Here is a 5287-nt window from a genome sequence, read left to right as displayed (position 1 = left end):
ATCCCTGGCAAATAAAAAAACGCGTATAATAAGATGACCGCGTAATCGAAGGGCCACATTGGTTTGTTTTTAATTTGTCTTAAGTGCATCAAACCTTTAAGCAGGTTTATTCCATGACCTGAAATTCTAAGGGATATAGCCCTCATCAGGGCATCTTAACTGAGCTAATAAACACCACCTGTACGCATACTTGAGATATATGGAGTGTAATTAACGAGTATCAGCTTTCATCTCACAGTAGTGCCAAATTCTCGTATAATACAAGGATGTTTAATGGTGCACTTATATATATATATATATATATATGTGCGTGCGCATGCGTGCGTGTGTGTGTGTGTGTGTGTGTGTGTGTGTGTGTGTGTGTGTGTGTGTGTGTGTGTGTGTGTGTGTGTGTGTGTGTGTGTGTGTGTGTGTGTGTGTGTGTGTGTGTGTAATTTAGTTACTACAGGCTGTGACCTAGAATGTGCTATTTATGCAGATGACACGAGCTTTCGCGGAGGGGCAAGAGGGGAACTGACGTGGAGAGTCCAATGCAAATCGGTAATCGGCTGTCGGAAAAAAGTATGCATAAATGATCGACGATGTTCCTTAATGTAGGCAAAAAAATCTAACAAACGAACTAGCGACAGACTCCTCCTCCTTGCCGCCCTTCGCCGCCATTCGGTTGCCAGAGAGCACGCGCCCTTTCCCTCACTGTCTTTCCACGCCTTTCCAGACTTCCTGGAATTCCTTCGAGGCAGCCGTCGAGGGCGAATGCGTCCGCTTCTTGCTATCGTTGACATGGCGGCGTCAATGGTGTCAGCGTTCATTCCGCTCACCTGCGACTGCTGCGTATTTTTTTTTCGTGGGCGACGACGATCTGCCATCGATTCTCATCCGCATCATCGTTCACGGCAGGCTGGCGACCGCCGGGCTGCCAGCGCGTCCTGCGAAGAGCGAGCGAGTGAGAGAACGGAGCCAGCGACGGGCCTCCCTTCCTGCTCCCTCCGGTTCCTCCCAGCTACTCGCTTGTCCAAGAGCACGCGCCGATACTTTCGCCTTCCCACGACGAACGAATGAGCGAGCTAACGAATAACAGGGGCTGAGCCTCGAGCTGCGCGACATCACGGTGGCGAACAACCGCCGTCCAAGGACACGGCGCAACCGGCGTGTCTGGAACCGTCGGGCGCGTTTCAACGCTGCTGGCGGGTGAAATAGCTCTGTTCCGATTTTTCGCCCGCCGCGCCGGGCCGCGCCAGCCACGCATCCCAGCATTCCTCGCGCGGAGCGGGCAAATGCCACCGGAGAGTAATTTCAGGAACCGCCTGACGTTTGTGCGTAGGCGAGAGTAAGGCGGCTGCCAGAGAGATTAGCAGTGGTTTGCTGTGGGAAACGACGCTCATTTTTGCTGCCCAATAGGGAGCGCGGTGCAGCGTCAGCGGAATGGAAAGTGGGAACTAAAGATGAAAGGAAGGGTAAAGAAGGGAAAAGCAGCGGGAGTCTAGTGTCCTGCTGCTGGCCGGTGGGGTCTACCAGTGTTGACTACTGGGGAGGAAGGGAGGGGGGCTGTACGTCACCTGCCTGGAGCCAGGTCGGCGAGTGAGAAAATGGGGCGGCTTTTGCTCGTTGAATATGTGATTTTTCCTAGGTACTACAGAGGACAAGTTTCTTTTGTGCTGAAGGCACTGGGCATGTTGCTGGTGTGCTGGTGCAAGAGAAGACGACGAGGAGTGCTTGCTTCCAGTTACGATATAGCGACGACCTGTTTAGGCCCAGCGCTACAACCTATAACTAGTGCTGCTAGGCGAACACCCCTGTTGCATTTGGTGGAGCTGCTGGGTATCTCTTCGACATCCCGGAACTCCGCAATCGAACGCTACCACCAGCTGGTGCAATGGACGGACCGGAACCGTCCCAGGCTGCTGCTCCCGTGCCCCCCGCCATCGTCTGTTCTGGCGTCATCCGCAGCGCGACCCGGCTATATTTAGCGGCACACACTACCACGAAGTGGAAGACTGGCTCGCCAGATATGACCGCGTAAGCGCCTATAACAAGTGGGACGACCGGGCCAAGCTCACAAATGTCATCTTTTACTTGACCGACGTGGCAAACCTATGGTTCCGCAATCATGAAGCCGATTTTACCACCTGGTCGGCTTTCACGACAAGTTTGACAGAGGTCTTCGGCCGTCCCGCTGTTCGCCGGCTTCGCGCTGAGCAACGCTTGCGTAGTCGAGTTCAATGCCAGGAGGCGACCTTCACCAGTTACATTGAAGACGTGCTCTCGCTATGCAAGCGCATCAACTCATCTATGGACGAAGCTCACAAGATCAAGCACGTCATGAAAGGCATCGATGACCATGCCTTCCAGATAGATGCTCGTCGCGAAGAGTCCGCGGACGATTGCCGAGGTCGTACAGCTTTGTCAGCAGTACGACGAGCTGCGCAAGCAGCGTGCATCAACACGCGCTGCTCAGCAGGACACCCCGGATCTATCTCCGTTGGATTTCGGCCGCGACGCTGCCGATATCTCTGCTTTAATGCCGGAGATAAAGCAGTTCATCGGTCAGGAAGTCGCACGCCAACACTCTCTGGCGAGCAGCACACCCGAGCCGTCGACAACCTTGGCTCTTTCGCTTCGCCACGTCATTCAGACGCAAGTTGCCGCGGCGCTGCCATCTGCCCCTCCTCCACAGCCTGCAGCTGGACCCCTAACGTACGCTGACGTTGTCGCCCGGCCTTACGCTCCTCCGGCTCCTGATGCCTACCGGGCCATGGCACCTTCCATGTGCCGCCGCCACCTTCACGCTCAATTGTCGTCCCTTACTCGGCCGCTGGAGCCCCTGTCGTCAACCCGTGGCGTACACCTGACAACCGACCAATATGCTATTTCTTCTGTTTTCCGGGCCACGTAGCACAATTCTGCCGCTGTGGCAGCCACCGTTTACCTGACAGTGGGGGCGCCTCAAGCTACAGGCCTACTCGACTTCCGCGTCAGGAACCATCTAACCTTCCTCCGGACTCATCTTACAGTCGCCTACATTTCGATGCACGCCGGTCACCTTTCCCACGTCGCCGATCCATTTCCCCGACGGTTCCCCGACCCAGCCCAGTCCGAGACGAAAACTAACAGTCGCAGTTCAAGAGGCAGGAACTGCGTTTACGTCGAACATTTCAAGGCCTCATTCTGCCCCGGCAAACGAAATTGAACTGTCCGTAGACGGCGTCACCGTACACGCACTTATCGACACCGGAGCCGCTGTTTCTATTATTAGTGAGAAGCTTTGCCGCAATTTGAACAAAGTGACCATTCCCCTTACCTCTCTTTCTCTGCGTACGGCAACCTCTCATCGCATTCAGCCTTCAGCGTCGTGCACAGCCAGGGTTGTCATTCAAAGCGTTATGTATGTTATAGAATTTGTCGTCCTATCTCGTTCCTCACACGACGTTATTCTTGGATAGAATTTCCTATCTGTCAATCCAGCTCTTATCGACTGCGCTCGTGCCGAACTTACGTTATTAGTGCCGTCCTTCGACCCTGACGACCACTCTTTTCCTAAAGTTGTTGCCGCCTCTGACATCGATATCGGACCTTTCTCCGCCACTCTCGTTCCTGTATCATGTAACTCTGCTGCGAATTCATCTGTACTGTTTACACCGTCGGCCACTTGTGCGCGCCGTCGGAACTTTCTGCTTCCGTTCGCTGTCGTCACTTTTTGCGACGGTTCTGCTGCCCTTTACGTGTGCAATCCGTCCGCCTGCCCATCATCCCTACTCCGCGGCGAGTGCCTGGGTACCGCTGAAGCTTTCGATAGCGTTCTCCCGGCCACCATGTTTGGTGATAGCGCATCACTTCCGATTTGTTCCGTCACTCCTCCCGCCGCGACTGATGCCCCTGTAGACGTCCTAGCTCGTGCCGTTGACGCAGAACTCACACCTGCGCAGCACGCAGAAATTATCAAGCTCCTCCAACGTTTTCGTTCCTCATTTGACATTGACCAACCATCCTTGGGCCGAGTATCCGCAGTCGTTCACTGTATCGACAGCGGTCAACAAACACCATTGCGCCAGCGTCCCTATCGTGTGTCGGCTGCTGAACGCCGTGTCATCCACCAGCACGTTGACGACATGCAGGAGCGAGGCACCATACAGCCCTCTAAGAGTCCCTGGGCATCTCCGGTTGTCCTCGTTAAAAAGAAAGATGGTTCCATTCGGTTCTGCCTCGCCTATCGCCGCCTTAACCGAATAACCCGCAAAGATGTCTATCCTCTGCCGCGCATCGACGATGCCTTGGACTGTCTGCAGGGAGCTGAATTCTTTTCCTCGCTGAATTTGCGCTCCGGGTACTGGCAAGTGCCAATAGCAGAGGCCGATCGCCAAAAGACAGCCTTCGTAACGCCTGGTGGGCTATATGAATTTACTGTCATGCCGTTCGGCCTCTGCAACGCGCCTGCCACTTTCGAGCGAATTATGGACACCATTCTTCGAGGGCTGAAGTGGAAAACGCGCCTCTGTTATTTAGATGACATTGTGGTTTTTTCCACCGACTTTGCGTCGCACCTCAGCCGCCTCGAGCAAGTACTTGCGTGCCTCTCCACTGCAGGGCTGCAACTAAATTTGGAGAAATGCCACTTCGGCGCTCGCACGCTTACTATTCTCGGCCATGTAGTTTGAAAAGACGGTATCCTCCCGGACCCCACAAAACTTAGCGCCGTATCCGAGTTCCCTAAACCAACCATCATGAAAGAGCTTCGCAGCTTCATCGGCCTGTGCTCATATTTCCGACGCTTCGTCCGTAACTTTGCCTCTATCATCGCCCCCTTGACGCAACTTCTCACCTGCAGTTCTGACCTCTTAGCCTGGTCCCTGGCGTGCGACGATGCATTCCAAGAACTGCGACGCGTTCTCACCTCGCCTCCAGTACTGCGACCCTTCGATCCCTCTGCTCCAACTGAGATCCATACGGACGCTAGTGGTGTCGGGCTCGGTGCTGTTCTTGCACAACGCAAGGATGGCTTCGAAGAGTACGTCGTCGCGTATGCCAGCCGCACCCTTACCAAAGCCGAGGCGAACTACTCGGTTACTGAGAAAGAATGCCTGGCCATCATTTGGGCTATCGGCAAATTTCGTCCTGATGTGTATGGGCGTCCATTTGACATCGTGACCGATCATCATGCCCTATGCTGGTTATCTTCACTAAAAGATCCAACTGGTCGGCTTGCCCGTTGAGCATTGCGCCTACAAGAGTACGACATCTGCGTTGTTTATCGCTCAGGCCGAAAGCATTCAGACGCAGACGCTCTATCCCG

At 54.4% G+C, this 5287-nt stretch overlaps 1 protein-coding gene across 4 annotated transcripts in view; it reads right to left on the bottom strand.

Moving 5' to 3' along the window:
- LOC142564331 (uncharacterized) overlaps nt 1-5287 on the bottom strand; it is a 258021-nt gene that overhangs the window by 101294 nt on the left and 151440 nt on the right. The gene's annotated exons all lie outside the window — the stretch shown is intronic.

The sequence above is a fragment of the Dermacentor variabilis genome, chromosome 11 (genome assembly GCF_050947875.1).
Source record: "Dermacentor variabilis isolate Ectoservices chromosome 11, ASM5094787v1, whole genome shotgun sequence".
NCBI classification, from domain to species: Eukaryota; Metazoa; Arthropoda; class Arachnida; order Ixodida; family Ixodidae; genus Dermacentor; species Dermacentor variabilis.
The sequence above is the reverse complement of the archived record's forward strand: the minus strand, read 5'-3'. Positions and strand labels throughout refer to the sequence as shown.